The sequence below is a fragment of the Neomonachus schauinslandi genome, chromosome 11, assembly GCF_002201575.2.
Source record: "Neomonachus schauinslandi chromosome 11, ASM220157v2, whole genome shotgun sequence".
NCBI lineage: Eukaryota > Metazoa > Chordata > Mammalia > Carnivora > Phocidae > Neomonachus > Neomonachus schauinslandi.
This window is the reverse complement of record NC_058413.1, coordinates 100,187,454-100,202,367: the sequence shown is the minus strand read 5'-3', so window position 1 is coordinate 100,202,367 and position 14,914 is coordinate 100,187,454. Positions and strand designations below refer to the sequence as shown.

General features: G+C 43.9%; 1 long non-coding RNA gene across 1 annotated transcript; it reads left to right on the top strand.

Annotated features, from left to right (window-relative positions):
- Positions 1-51: 51 nt before the first annotated feature.
- LOC123326198 lies at positions 52-14,714 on the top strand. The gene is made up of 3 exons (XR_006540939.1): positions 52-72; positions 2,698-2,702; positions 13,969-14,714. It is a non-coding gene; the product is annotated as an uncharacterized LOC123326198 (long non-coding RNA).
- The last annotated feature ends 200 nt before the right edge of the window (positions 14,715-14,914 follow it).

The window sequence follows — 14,914 nt, the reverse complement described above, 5'->3', positions numbered from 1 at the left end:
GTCTTTGTATCTGTGTATATTCTCATGTGTATATGTGGGTATGTGCACACGTGTGTGTGTGTGTGTGTGTGTGTGTGCGTGCATGCTGGCGATGGTCATAGAGGGCGGGTCAGATCTATCCATGGTGTTACCACATGAGTGATAGGAGAAATTGACTCTCAAAGGCTGGGAGCAGATCGGAGTTAGCTACCAGAGGAAGCTTGCAGTATGTGGACCCAGAGGCTGAGTGTTAGCACCTCCTCCAAAGACAGCTCCAAGTGCACACTGGAGTGTGCAGCCAGAAAGCTGGATTGGCCTGGGAAAGCAGAAAGCAAAGAGGGAGGTGGGAGGGCATACGGCAAGGGTGTCCAGGGCAGGTGCTCTCGGCAGGGCTGAGGTGCCCAGTGCTCTACCTCCCTGCATAAATTGTGGACACACATCCTGGGGTATGTTCTCCAGGGGTCATGGGGTTAGTTACATGGGCAGTCACACCGGGGAGCTGTTGGCTCTCTTACATGATACCACGTACACTTTGTGGGCTGACTGTGAGTAGGCATTGTCTTTGGTTTCATGGGAGGCTAGTGGCCAGAAAGGATTTGTCATCCACTGAAATACAAGCAACACACTTTTGTTAAACACTATTACTGAGTAGGCGTGGGACTCTATGGCAAGACAGAATTTGCTTGGGAGAGGGACAATGACAGGAAGCACAGAAGAGATAGGATTGGTTCCTGCTCAGGGTCGGAGGAAGATGTCACGAAGTAAGTGGCAGCTGAGATGAGTTATAAGAGAGGGTGATGGTTGGAAATGTGTTCACACTGGAAGAAACGCTATTGCTAAAAACAAAACAAAACAAAACAACACACGGCCTTAGGAAGATGCCAGATGAACAATGTGATGTTTTCTGTTTTCTTTGCCTAGAGGGTGGGCTCCGTATGAGAGAACAGAGGAGAACAAGGAAGGCTGGGAAGGTAGCTCAGGGTATTGGACTCTGGGAGCCTCTCCAGGGGGTAATCAGAGTTCATCAACAAATATTTATTTAACATCTGCCATCTGCCAGGCATTGAGCAAGCAGGACTAAATAGGACACATTTCTTGCCTTGCTGGGCTTGTAGGCAGTTAGGACAACAGTGTTAGGAGGGGAGGGCATGCAGACGATCATGCCTAATCTGGAGGAGATAAGGGAAGCATCGCAAAGACATAATGCTTAAAGTGAGTCTTGAACTAACAGTCCGTGCCCAGTTGCCAGGCAGCCAGTGGGATGGAGGTGCAGGGGCCTGGGGTGCTGAGGCAGGTCAGGTAGAAGAAGCAGCATGGCCAGGGTGGGAGCCACGGGTGGACACCAGGCATGGTCAGGGACCCTCATCCGTGAACATGGACTCCGTGGCCATTATATGCCCGTCCCTGTTTTGTATTCTGGGGATACAGTGAATGAGTCCAGCAAGGCCCTGACCTCATTCTACTTGGGAGCAGAAGGGAAGGCAGACAGTAGAGGAGTAGATCAAAGATAAAATATAATAAAATAAAAAAGTGTGAGCCCTAAGAAAGAAATCAATAGGGAGGTACTGTGGAGAGGAACCGGGGCAGAGGGGGTGGGAGGAGGGCCCATCCAGGTGCCTGGGATGGACAGACCTAGACCGAGGTCCCGCACAGTCAGGCAGTGGTGTGACAGCGGGGGCCCCTAGGACAGGGCTGCCAAGCCCAGCAGTGTTCCTCTCTCGATAATGGAACCCTCCAAAGCTGCCGTGGAGAATGCTTCTGGAAGCAGAATCTACAGGCAGGCAGGAGAAGCTCTTCTGCCCGTTCCTATCCTGTCTGTGGGCCTCTCCTGGAGAAACCCCCTTTAAAATGTGCCAGCCCTTCTTTTTGCCTTCCAGAGGAGGATCCCAGGCACTCAGACAGACCTCCAGGGGAAATAACGAGCAGTGAGTGGGGTGGGTGGCAGACTCCTGGAGGACAAGGTAGGTCGTCGTCCTGACTGTGTGTCTCTGTGTGTGAGTGTGTCCTTCAGGGGAAGGAGGCCGGACAGCAGGATGGCTCCCTGGGGACCAGTCCCAAACCTGTTTGGGATTGTTTCCCTTGTCCTTCATTCTCTGGACACAAGGGGGCAGTCGAGCCCCGAGCTTGGCAAGCTGCAAGGCCCATGGGGCCGAGGACTGTCTTCCCCCAACCTTGCTTGCCTGAGGCCTGCTCTCCGGTTCAAGCTGACCTCTGAATGTGGGAATCGGAAAGAGGAGGGCCACCGCCCGCACAGAGCACCCTGATTTTCACTGGCCTTCACTCAACCCTATGTAAGATGCGCTGCCCTCCTCCCCTTCCACAACAGAAGCTGAGGCCCAGGAGAGCTAACCCAGATCCACATGCCGCAGGGCCTGGCGGGAGATAGATCAGCCCAGAAGTAGCCTGGGTGGCAGAGCAAGGGAGAGAGGCACCCCAGCTGGCTGCTGGAGCGGAATTCTTCTGGGCCCTCTCTATTGTAGTGAAAATCTCCCCAGAGTCCCTGAAGCTTGGGCAGGAGGGCCAAGTGCAGGGATAGGGCGTAGTAAGCCCATCAGGTGATCCACTCAAAAGCCATTACTGCCAAAGCACGTGTCAGGTCCCATGCTGGCGCTAAGAATACAAGGGGGAAATTGGATTCAGGCTCTTCCAAAAAGTTCACAATCAGGTGACCGAAGGGCCACTGCAATGCAGTGTGGTAAATTCAGCATGAGAGAGTAGGACAGGTCCTGGGGAACACACAGGAGGTGCATTCACCTAGATGTGGGGGTCGGGTGACAGAGGTCACAGAAGTCTTCCTGAAAGTCTTAAGGATAAGAGGGTTTAGCCAAGCAAAGGTAGACCAGGGCTTTTTGGGCAAGGGAGAAGTGTGAGCAAGAGATCAAAGTCAAGAAACAACACAGGAAGAAGACTGAAAGAAGTTTCAGTGTGTCTGAAAAAGTTCCAGCATAGTACCCTTTAATACTGCAGCCGTTTTAATGGCACACTCTCTGTGGTCTGACTCTTGCCTGACTCTCCAGCCAGTTGGAAGGGTTTCCTGAACAGTTTTGTACGTTCCTACAGGAGCCTTGGAGGACTGAGTTTTTCCAGTTCGGGGCCTGCAGGATTATGAGAAACTGGATGCTAGGGGAAAGACTTGGAAGCTGGGCAATTAGTTTTTGGGTGGGCTTTTCCCCTGGGACCTTCCACTCCCCTTTGCCTTAACAAGTGACACCCCTGCAAACTGGGGACTCGTGCGGCAATTGACAAAGGAAGTGGTGATAGGGTACCTTCAAGAGGAATTCAGAGGTTAAGACTAAGCAAATAAAAACACAAAAACAAAAACAAAAGGCTAAATATTGATTAACTAGGTTACTTAAAAACTTAGATTGCTGACTGATGGAAGACCATAGCCAAAGTGATCAGGCAGATTGGAAGATATATTTGCAATGGATAAAATCAACAGGGAACCAATACCTTCTAGAATATACAAAAAATATACAAATCAAAATACACAAATTTGGACTGGGAGAAAGTCCAAAGAGAAAAAGGAACCACTGACTTTAAGCCACTGACATGTGGGGGTTGTTATAACACTTAACCTTACCCCACTGATATGCACCTTTATATGTCCTCAAATTGATCAGAGAAAGGTGAAATTTAAAAAATTGTAGGGGGGCCTGGCTGGCTTAGTGGTAGAGCATGTGACTCTTGATCTCAGAGTCGTGAGTTCAAGCCCCACGTTAGGTATGGAGCCTACTTTAAAAAAATTGTCTTATTTTTATTAGACTGGCAAAAATTGGTAAAGTAGATCATTCCAAGAATTTTGGTAGGGGTTGGAGGTGTGTATGGGTGTGTTGGTGATTATAGGAACTCCCATGTACTGTTGGTGGGGATGTAGACTGGTAAGGCTTGCACTGGTGTGTCTTACGAAAGTTAAATATTTAATTGACTAATGACTTGGCATTTCTACTCCTGGGAATATACCCGGTAAAAATTCCCACCCAGGTCTGCACAGAGGAGACAGGGACATCTACAGAAACGCTGTGTTGGGGCGTTGGAGGCAATCTGGGTGTCCCTCCCTGGGGGAGTAGATTCAGAAAAGAGGGGATGCAAGTCTCGGAATGGCAAGAAGTAACAGCCCACATGTATGCACAGCAATGTGTGCGGGCATTAAGGGCATAGTGAAAAATAACATAAATAAAGGCATATACATACAAAGCAACAGTACCTAATTCACAAAAATACACATAAAGAAAAGAACATGCATTAGTGGGTGTGAGGATGAAAGGCGGGAGGGGATGAAGAAGATAGGATTGAATGGATGGGGTCCCCCTCCCCACACACGTTCTTTTCCAAAGCTTTCTGACAAGAGACTGAAGACTGACACCCACAGCGTTTACTTCCGAGGCTGGGTTTCCTTTACAGAATGGGATTCCCACGAGGGTGTGACATCTCTCCTCAACTTTTTGGAAAGTCCACGTTCAGCCTTTACTGCTCTTTTCCCAATTTTGTAAGCATTCCCCTTTAATCATCTGACCTCATGCTTTCTCAAAAACAAAACAGAACACAATGCAAGAGGAACAGAATTACAAGATCCAATCTTAGTCCGAACAGCTTGCACTCAGAACATAAAACGAATTGCTTTTCGTATCTGTATGAAACAGAGGGAGAGAGGGGCACCTGGGTGGCTCAGTCGTTAAGCGTCTGCCTTCGGCTCAGGTCATGATCCCAGAGTCCTGGGATCGAGCCCCACATCGGGCTCCTTGCTCAGCGGGAAGCCTGCTTCTCCCTCTCCCACTCCCCCTGCTTGTGTTCCCTCTCTCGCTGTCTCTCTCTCTGTCAAAAAATGGGTAAAATCTTTAAAAAAAAAAAAAAAGAAAGAAAGAAACAGAGGGAGAAAAGAGTGAAATACATCAGCCTTCCATTTGTATCGAATTATTAGTGGCCTGACAGGTGTGCCAAATACATGCATTATACCGCTACGGTAATTAGCAGAGAAAAAAAATCAATGGAACGGAGAAGACAGGCCTAAATCAGATCATAGCAAGTATTGTAAGTAAGCACATGACGAAGGAATATCACCACAAAGAGGAAGCAAAGCAAAATCATCCATACAGCACAGAAGCAACCCCAGGTCTCGGCTTTTCCAGGTGGGTGTCGTGGAAGCCCCGCCCTGATTTTCAGCCTCACGAGCTTTGGTATTACTGCTGGCCACATGCCCACCTCCAGCAGGCTGGCCACCTGCCACCGCAAAACCTCTGGTCCCTGGCTCTGCCAAAGGCCCTTGATGCCATCTCCCTGCAGTTCACAAGCCATGCCACGGGGGTGAGTTGGGGCTGGACACCTCTTTGCTGGATTATGGAATTGGCCCCAGCTGAGGCTCAGGACTCTACTTCTCTTCCCTCAACCGTCCCCACCCTGGGTCTCCCCCTTTCCCATCACTTCTCTCCTCCAGCGGAGCAGGTCGCCCCCTGCGCCCTTCCTCTCCTTCCCTGCCCTGGCCTCCTTCTCAAAGCTTCCTGCAACCTGAGCAATGGATTCAGTGGCCAGCTTAAAATTGGGAGACTCGTGAGTATAGATAACCAGAGAACTAGAGAACTAGAGTTTCTGGCTGATCTGTATCTGTGTGGCTGGGGGGTTTCAACTCAAAGCTCCGCGAAAGGATGCATGTTAGAGCCCTAGGAAATGCAGTCTTTGTGCACACACAGGGCCCCTCGAGGACTGATGGAACAGCCTCTTTCCTTCCCCACAGAGAGCCACGACTCTAACAAGAGAGGGGCGCCGAAAGGTTGTGGACTCCGGGAAAGGGCTCCCCACCTCCGCACAGTGAAGGCTCAGATTAATCATCCCTGGACTCACCATATGTATTCATTAAAACCTAAAGCAGGCCCTGTGGGACCACATCACATTTGATGAGTTATCATTTGACTTGTAATTTTGTTTATTTATTATTAATTACCAAGCACATGAAAGGCTCCAAATGGCCGGTTCCTCTGACTCTGGGAGTTGCTTAATTTGGCTCTGCCCTGGATTCCGACCTAAGGGTTCACACCTGGCCTCAGGTCTGGTTTGAGCAGAAAACCAGGAAAAGGCTCGGTGGAGGTGCTTCTCTGCTGCTCCAGTGAACACCCCCCACCCCCGCCGCGGCCTCAGGAGCGGGCTCCTAATAGCTGTGTTGTACCTGGGTGTACGTTTCTTTCTGGGAGATAAGCAGAAGCCATGGAGTGTGAAAGGAGACATCACTGCCTACTGGGGTCTAAATCATTTCTGGAGCATCCCGGGCCTCTGATCTAAAGGAGGCCTTGATGTCTGAATCACAGAAGTACTTTTTCCAGCATTGGAAAGAGCAGCTTGGAGGGAAGCTTGAGTGGAGGTTTCTGTTATGTTCCCCGCTATCCTTGCCCCGTTTTTGTTGGAACAGCCATTTGTCCTTCAGTGCCCTGGAATGCTTTAACCCCACTGGGTAAAACCGGTAAAAGGAGCCAGGCTAGGGCATGCCTCACAGAGCAGACGAGGGCACCTCTATGGTCACGTACCCTTCATCTCTACACCTGCGCTCGTTTCAAAAGTGACTCTGCATCTAGACATGCAGGATTTTTTTTTTTTAAATCACAAGATTGATCATACATATAAAAATGTTCATAAAACACAGTATGAAGATTAATATAAAATGGACACCCAGTAACAGCCCCCAAGTTGAGAAATAGAACACCGCAGGGTCTTAGAAGCACCCCTTTCTCCCGTGGGGGCGACACCCCCTCCTTCCCCTCCAGAGCCCACCTCTATCCTGACATCTGTTGCTTTTCTTTACAGCTTGCCGCTCATTTATGCAGCACTAAATAATATTGTTTACTTTTGCCTGTTTTGAACTTTATATAATTGGAATAAAAATGTACATCTTCTTCAGGACTTGTTTCTCTCCAGCTGCATCATTTGGAGAACCGCCCATGTTGATGTCTATAACTATAATCATGGTGCGTTTTCATGACCGTCTCCTCTAATGTATTTATTCTACTGTTGCCACACATTTCGGTTTTTCTAGTGGGGGCTATTTCAAAACAATACTGCAAAGAACAGTCACGTGCCTCTGTCAGATTTGCTCTAGGTATGACCCTGGGTGTGCAATTGGTGGGCACAGAGTGTGCCCAGCTCAACTCTCTTAGGTCATGGCAGCCTGTTCTCCAAACTGGTGCACCAGTGTATATGCCCATTAAAAATACATGAGAATATCTGCGATCCAGGTCCTTGGTGCTGGCCGATGTGATTTTTGCCAATTTGATGGCTGTGTAGTAGCATCTTGTTGGGATTTAATCTGCATTCCGCTGATGAGATTAAGCATCTTTTCATAGGTTTATTGGCCATTTGGATTTTCTTTCTTAGAAAGGGTCTGTTCAAGTCTTCTGGGTCGTTCTTTATTTTCACCATTTCGATTCACAGAAGTTCTTTATAAATTCTGGATCCTGGTCCTTTGTCAGTTTTGTGAGTTGTAGAATCTTTTCCCACTCGGTGGCTTATCCCTTCACTCTCTTAATGTGTCTTTGGTTGAACAGATGTTCTTAACTGTAATATACTCAAATTTACAAATCTCAGATTTCCCATGAATGATTTTTGTATCCAGTTTAAGAAATCCTTCTCTACCCCCAAGGTCATGAAGATATTCTTCTATATTACCTTCTAAATCCTTAGAGTTTTGCTGGGCATCTATACTTTTTAATCTACTTGAATTGATTTTTTTTGTGCATAGTGTTCAGAGAAAGTCTGATTCCATTTTCTCCCCTACGGATACTCAATTACCCCAGCACTATTTATTGAAAACTCTGTCTTTTCCCCACTGATCTAGGATATCACCTCTGCTGTACATCAAGTGTTGATTAAGTTATGGGTCTGTGTATGGGCTCTCTACTATTTCATTGGTCTATTTGTCAATCCTTATACCAATACCATACGGTCTTCATTACTATAGCTTTATAATAAGTATTATGTCTGGTAGAGACAGTCCCCCTACCTTATTTTTCTTCTTCAAGAGTAGCTACTCTTGGCCCTTGACACTGTCATATAAATTTTAGAGCTGGCTTGTCAAGTTCCAACAAAAACCTATTGGGATTTTAATTGGGATTTTACTGAGTCTATAAATCAATTTGGAGAGAAATGACATCTTTACAATGTTGAGGCCTTCAGTCCATGAAGTGGTCTATTTCTCCATTTATTTAGGTCTTCTTTAATGCCTTTTAATAAAATTTTATAATTTTCTCCATTAAGGTCTTGTACATATTTTGTTGGATTTATTCCTAGGTACTTCTCATTTTTTAATGCCATTGTGAATGAAGTTTGTTTTAAATTTCATTTTATAACTGTTGCTGGTTAGAAATGAATTTAGTTTTTTATATTCACTTTGTATCCAGAAACTTTGCTAAACTCCTATATTCCAGTAGTTTCTTTGTAGGTGATTTTAAAATTTCTCTCTATATATCATCACTATCTGTTTAAAATAATAATTGTATCTTTTTTTGTTTCCAATCCTTATATGTTCTATTTATTTTTCTTACCTACTGTGTTGTCCAAGACCCCTAGTAGAATATTGAATAAAATTGGTAATTGTTAGCATTCTCTTCTCTGTCCTCAAGTTGAAGGGAAAGCTTTTAAATGTGGCATCATTAAGTGTGATGTTTGTTGAAGTTTTTGTAGATAATCCTTATCACATTAAGGAAGTTCCATTCTATTCTCAGTTTGCCAAGAGGTTTTTGTTGTTGTTGTGAATGGATGTGGACTTTGAGCTTTTCCCCCCTATATATCTATTGAATGATCAGAAGGCATTTCTCCTTTGATCTGTAAATATAATTTATATTAATTGATATTTGGATGTTAAATTGCCTCTTTTTCCTGCAATCAATCCACCTTGGTCATAGTGTAACTACTAAAAGAATAGGCTGTCGAGTCAGACTGTGTAGGTCTGAACTCCAGCTAAACCACTACCTAGCAGTGTGACCTGGGCAAATTCCTTAACCTCTCTGTGCCTCATATGCTGAAATGAGGATGATCGTACCTACCACACAGCACCATTGTAAGGTTCAGTAACATGTCCAAAGGGCTTAAACCAGTGCCTAGCACCTAGTAAGCCCCAAATAAGTGTTTGCTGTTTTAGGGACTACACAATAATTTGTTCAGGATTTTTGGAGTTGTATTCATGAGTGATTTTTAGTTTGTAATTTTTCTTTCTCATAAATAACCTTGGTACCTTGGGTACTAGGGTTTTGCTGAACTTATAAAATTAGTTGAGGGGTGTTTTCTCATTCTCTATGCTCTGAAAGATCTTGTGGAAGACTAAAACTATTGATTCCTTGAATACATGCTAGAACTCACCTGTGAAGCCATCTGCCTCGAGGGTTTCATGTGGGAACCATGTTCAATTTAAGTTCTTTGATGTTTACAGGACAATTCAAGTTTTGCATGTGTTGTATATTTACTTGGGAACTTATACATCTAAATTTTCAATATATTGTTGTAAAGTTATTCATGATGACTAGTTACTATCTTTGAAATGTCTGCAGTATAACCATGAGGTTTCTGTGTTCACTCTTGACATTGGGTGTATGTGCCTTCTTTCTCTCTCTCTCTCTCTTTTTTTTTCTTGATCATTCCAACCAGAAATTTGCTAATTATATTAGTCTTTTCAGAGAGCTGACCACTGAGCCTTGCTGATCTTCCCTATTGTACCTTAGCGTTTTACTTTATTAGTTTCTGCTCTGTATTATTATTTTCTTTCTACTTATGTCTGTTTGATGTTCCTCTCCTAACTTCATAACCCCATTTACATTACTAGTGTATACATTTGAGGAGTAGAGTTCCCCTTAAATACTCTTTTGGCTTCAACCCACCAATTGTGATATGTAGCACTTTTATTACTAGTCAGTTCAAACTATTTTATAATTTTCACTATGATTGCTTTTTTTTGAGCCATGGGTTATTTATTGGTACATTTCTTAATTTCCAAGCATATAAGGATATTCTAGTTATCTTTTTATATTTTGACTTTTAACTTAAAAGTGTTCATCAAAGAATTTATTCTATATCATTTCAGTCCTTTGAAATATGTTGAGGTTTGCTTTGTAAGCAGGTGTAGGGTAATTTTTAATGGACTCTGTATTCTTGAAACAAACGTGTAGGTGTTGGATGCAGTATTTTATATACATCCATTAAGTCCAGTTAATGAATCCTGCTGCCCAGGTATTACGTATTTTTACTGATTTTTTGTCTATCTTTAACTCTCCATCAACTGCCTTCTTACTTTACACTTTTTTTTGTCCTGACAGGTCTATATTGTGTTTTTGTTTTTGTTTTGTTTTGTTTTGTTTTTTCTCTCTCTTAGTTCTTGCCTCCTTCTGAATGATTTTTTTTCTTTTTTGGTCATTCCATTTCCTCTACTCTACTAATTTGATTGAGTTATTTTTGTGGTGCCTAAAATTGGAGTATAGGTATTTTACTTTGGATCCCACAAGGCACTGGTGAGGGTGTTGGGAAAGTGACAGAAAGAAAGGAGGCCAATCAGGCTCCGTTCATGAACCAGTTACTGCTGTGGGCAGCTGGGACTCACTCCTGCTGGGACCTCTGCGAGAGTGCAGAGAACATGTTATGGCATTTCTATTCCAGGAGCAAGGAAGTTGGCATAATTATTCAGCATTTCTCATCTGTCACTGGGTGAGGGCCTGAGGACTGCTGCATTAACTCCCCAGCTTTTCTGACTTGCTCTGTGTAGGGGCCAAACATACTCCTACAACCAGAGAAAACCCTCAGGCTCAGGTCCTTGCAGTAGAAAAATGTTGAACAGGCATGGCGAGTGCCAAGGAAGTATGCGCAGTATACCATCATCTGTTTGGAATGACAATATGCATTGTTAACTTATCAGTCTAAAGATAATCAATACTTTTACCCTTCCTGGATAATTCAAAGATCTAGAACACTTCAACCCCATGTATTTACACTCCCCTGAAATTTATAGGCTGTTGCTATTGTGCCTTTTAATTCCATCTTGCTTATTTTTAACCACATATGACATTACTTTTTAAAATTTTTAAAAAGATTTTATTTAATTATTTAGAGAGAGAAAGAGAAAGAGCATGAGTGGGGGGAGGGGCAGAGGGAGAGACAGACTCTCTAGCAGACTCCATGCTGAGTGTGGAGCCTGACGTAGGGCTCAATCTTACAACCCTGAGATCATGACCTGAGCCAAAATCAGGAGTCAGACTCTTAACCGACTCAGGCACCCAGGAGCCCTATGACATTATTTTTTAATACATCTATTAGAATTACCCACAAGTTAGGGTCCTTACTTGTTCTTCATTCTTTCTTGCATCTCAGACCTTGATCTTTTGTGCACTAGTATTTTAGAGCTATTTTCTCATGAGGCCGTGACCTAAGGTAACAAAGCAAATACATTATGAGCGGACCACATGGGAAGAAGAGCTACCAGTGGCCCACGCTTCCAGCTGTATGGGAGTGGCATGCTTTCTTGACTTCTTCCATTTCTCCCTCCTTCCCTCTCTTTCACTCTCCCTGCCTCTCCTCCTCCCTTTTTACTTCCTTCTTGCTCTTTGCTCCTTCCAGAGGCTATTGCTTTTGGAACTATGTCTTCACTCCATTTTGTCCATACAAGAAGATTGCCTTTCCAAGCCAATGCCCAAGACATTATCAAGTGTTTTGCTCACTGAAGCCTGTTGGAATCACCGTGGAATAGAGTTCCAGTAGGAAGACCACTGGAAAAGCTGATGTGCCCTTCAATGTCCATGAGGACACCGTTGCAGCTCTGCTCAAGGACTGCTCTCATGTTCGCCACCAGGATATTCAGTTGTTCCTGAATTCATATTCAAAAGGAAAAATAAGACATCCAGGGACTCCAAATAATAAGGATAAAGCAAGAAGCATTTTGTATATACATCTTTCTTAGACTTGGGATGTGAAGTTCTGTTTTTTTAGCCGCAATTGCTAGGAAAAGGATTTGAGGGTTTTCGGTTAATTGCTTCTCAGAAAAATTCCACAGTGGACCATTGAGAAAGAAAAAGGGAAAATGCAGTTTGGGATAATGAAATAAACCACACATTTAAATTTTTGTTTGAACTGTTCAGGATCTGATTTAAAAATCTGGTCTTTGTTTTATGTGATTAAACAGTTTGTTTTCATAGAGTCTATGTTAACCTTAAAAAAGGGGAAAAAAAAGCTTTTCTTTCCAGAAAAGCTTCCAGAGGCTGTTGATTTTGGAAATATATTTTCACTACATGTATATTTGTATATTCATGCATTCATAATTATAACAGACATTCATGTGCAGTGGATAGAGGGCCAACATGGGGGGCAGATTTCAATCTACAGTGAAATCTGATTCTGACTATAAATCTTGGCAGCGTCTGAAAAGGGTAGGAAAAAATTAATGACGGGATGAGGGGGCAAGGGATACTATAGTATCAAAGCCACATATAAGCTATATAACCACTATTTTCCAAAGTCCCCTGTTAAACTGACCCATGAGTGGGAAGAGGGTACGTTTCCCAAGGTAAGGATTCAATGTAAGGGAAACTATGGTTTAAATTTCTCATTACCTTGAACAGAGAACATTGAACAGAACAGATACTATTAAAGAAAACCAAATTACATCACCTTAACATATGTCACTTTGGCATTTGATTATTTTGAATTAAAGGCATTTAAAAAACCAGTAGGCGCAAGAAGGACACTCTGATCCTCCTTTTTCTTCCTGAAAGCAGGAGATAAAAGTCCCATATGAAAGGTACCCTCCTTGTTCCAGGAGGAAGGAAGACATTCTTATCACCAGAGACAGGGAATTTGGTGCTAAGAAATCTGTACACATGAACCCTATTAAAACAATCCTTACCCTCTTAGTTACTTATTTATCATTTACTACCCTTAAGCCAAACCCTTCTGTCTTGTCAATTCTTCACAGATTGATTGTTTCCTTGTCTAAGGGTATAAAGGCTTCCTGCTCTGGTCACTTTTTTTTAAGATTTTATTTATTTCACAGAGACATAGAGTCAGAGAGCACAAGCGGAGGGAATGGCAGAGAGAGAGAGGCAGAGGGAGAAGTAGGCTCCCCACTGTGCAGGGAGCCAGATGCAGGGCTCAATCCCAGGACCCTGGGATCATGACCTGAGCTGAAGGCAGATGCTTAACCATCTGAACCACCCAGGCGCCCCTGTTCTGGTCACTTCTTGAGGTCTTCATTCTCTTGTGAAGCCTCCCATGTACATGTAAAATATTAATAAAATTCACACGCATTTCTCCTATTAATCTGTTTCATGTCAGTTTAATTCTTAAGTCCAGCCAGAGACCCAAAGATGGGAAAGGAGAATTTTTTTCCTCTTCTATATTATTATCATCCCAATTTTATGTGCCAAACCTGAGGCTTCCAGATCTCAAAAGTTAGTTTTTCTAACCGCCATTGTCATATGAATTGTTGGTGGCAAATCAGGATGGCAATTTTTGTCTTTTGACTTTGAGTTCTGGATGCTTCCTGCTGGAGATACTCCACTACCCAGGTAGTTGGGAGAAGCAGGGTCTGTCAGCCATGGTGCCTCCGAGCCACTCACAATGACACCTTGTATTGATTCCACATCCTTCCCGTCTGTGACTTGACTTTTGAAGGTCCAACTGTTGCAGTAATCTGAGATGATTTGTCTGTTCCATCTAAGTCCCTGTGATGGGCAGTCTCACTACCACACAGATCTCTTTTACTACCCCAACATTTACTGGGAAGTCTCAATGACCCAGACTGGACCAGGCAGATTCTCTAAGGAACTGGATTCAGACCATGCACACCCAGTTGGCCAGCTGCGAGGAGATGGGTTAGAAGATTCTGTAAGGTCAGGTGCAGAGACCAGCATTGGGAATGTTCTGAATGGAGCCACGTGTAGTGGATGAGTAAGAGAAGCCAGTTTGCAGAGAATCAAGGCCCCTAGCCCTCCAAAGAGAGACAAAAAGAAAGAGAAAAGGAGGAAGAGAAAGATAGAGAGAGAGAGAGAGAAATTGTTGCCTAATGAATTTCTGGTTCATGAGACCCAGTTAGATACCCTGCAGTGTGTTTCCACTATATTCTCCTATTAATAATTCCTTTTTCACTTGAACGTCTTTGGGTGAGTTTCTCTGGTTTGTAGCCAGATGGGCCCTTGCTAAGTCATCACCCGTGGCATATAGGGTACTCAACTGTGATTGCGTTTGCTGCAATATGACAATAGTCAACTAATCAACCAGTGTTTAGAACACTTCCTAGGTAAGTGTGATAGGCAGGGGGCTGAGCCATAGTCCTTGATCTAAAGATGGTTTTGTGTATCATTCACGTGAAAGCTAGGTTTGGGAAGTAAGATTGACACAGACAAAACCAGGAACAAATGCATGACATGCCAAAATCAAGGGTTCGGCTGGGTGAGCTAATTCTAAGGGCAGTGTGAGTCCAGACAAGGGAATATAAGGATTTCTTAAGGGAAGTAAAGCACTTAAATTTCATCTTGAAAGGACTGTCAGGATTTGAATGGATTGAAATGAGTGGGGAGGCTTGGGGAAGAGGTGGTTGCCAAATGGGGAGGACTGGCAGCTACTGGGGAGCTGCGGATGCACAGGGAGGGGAGTGAGCGGCGTGCAGAGCACGACGAGAGGGTTACAGGAATGTGGCTTGCCCAGACATTGGAGGAAGCCTCATCCAGGTTTTTAAAATTGCTCCTTTACCCTCTCACTTGCGATTCCTTCTTTAGCCAATGTTCCTTAGCCCTAAAGACATTTCCTAATCCTCTTCTTTCCTCTCTTTCTTCATGACTGTCAAAAATTTAAACCATTCTTTGTGGGTCTCTTTTGGATGAATCATTACAAGAAGAATGATGGTGCCCTGGGGAAATGACCCACCGCTCTAAACTTAGTAGTTCTTCTATGAGTTAAATGATTTCCCGGACGAGCTCAG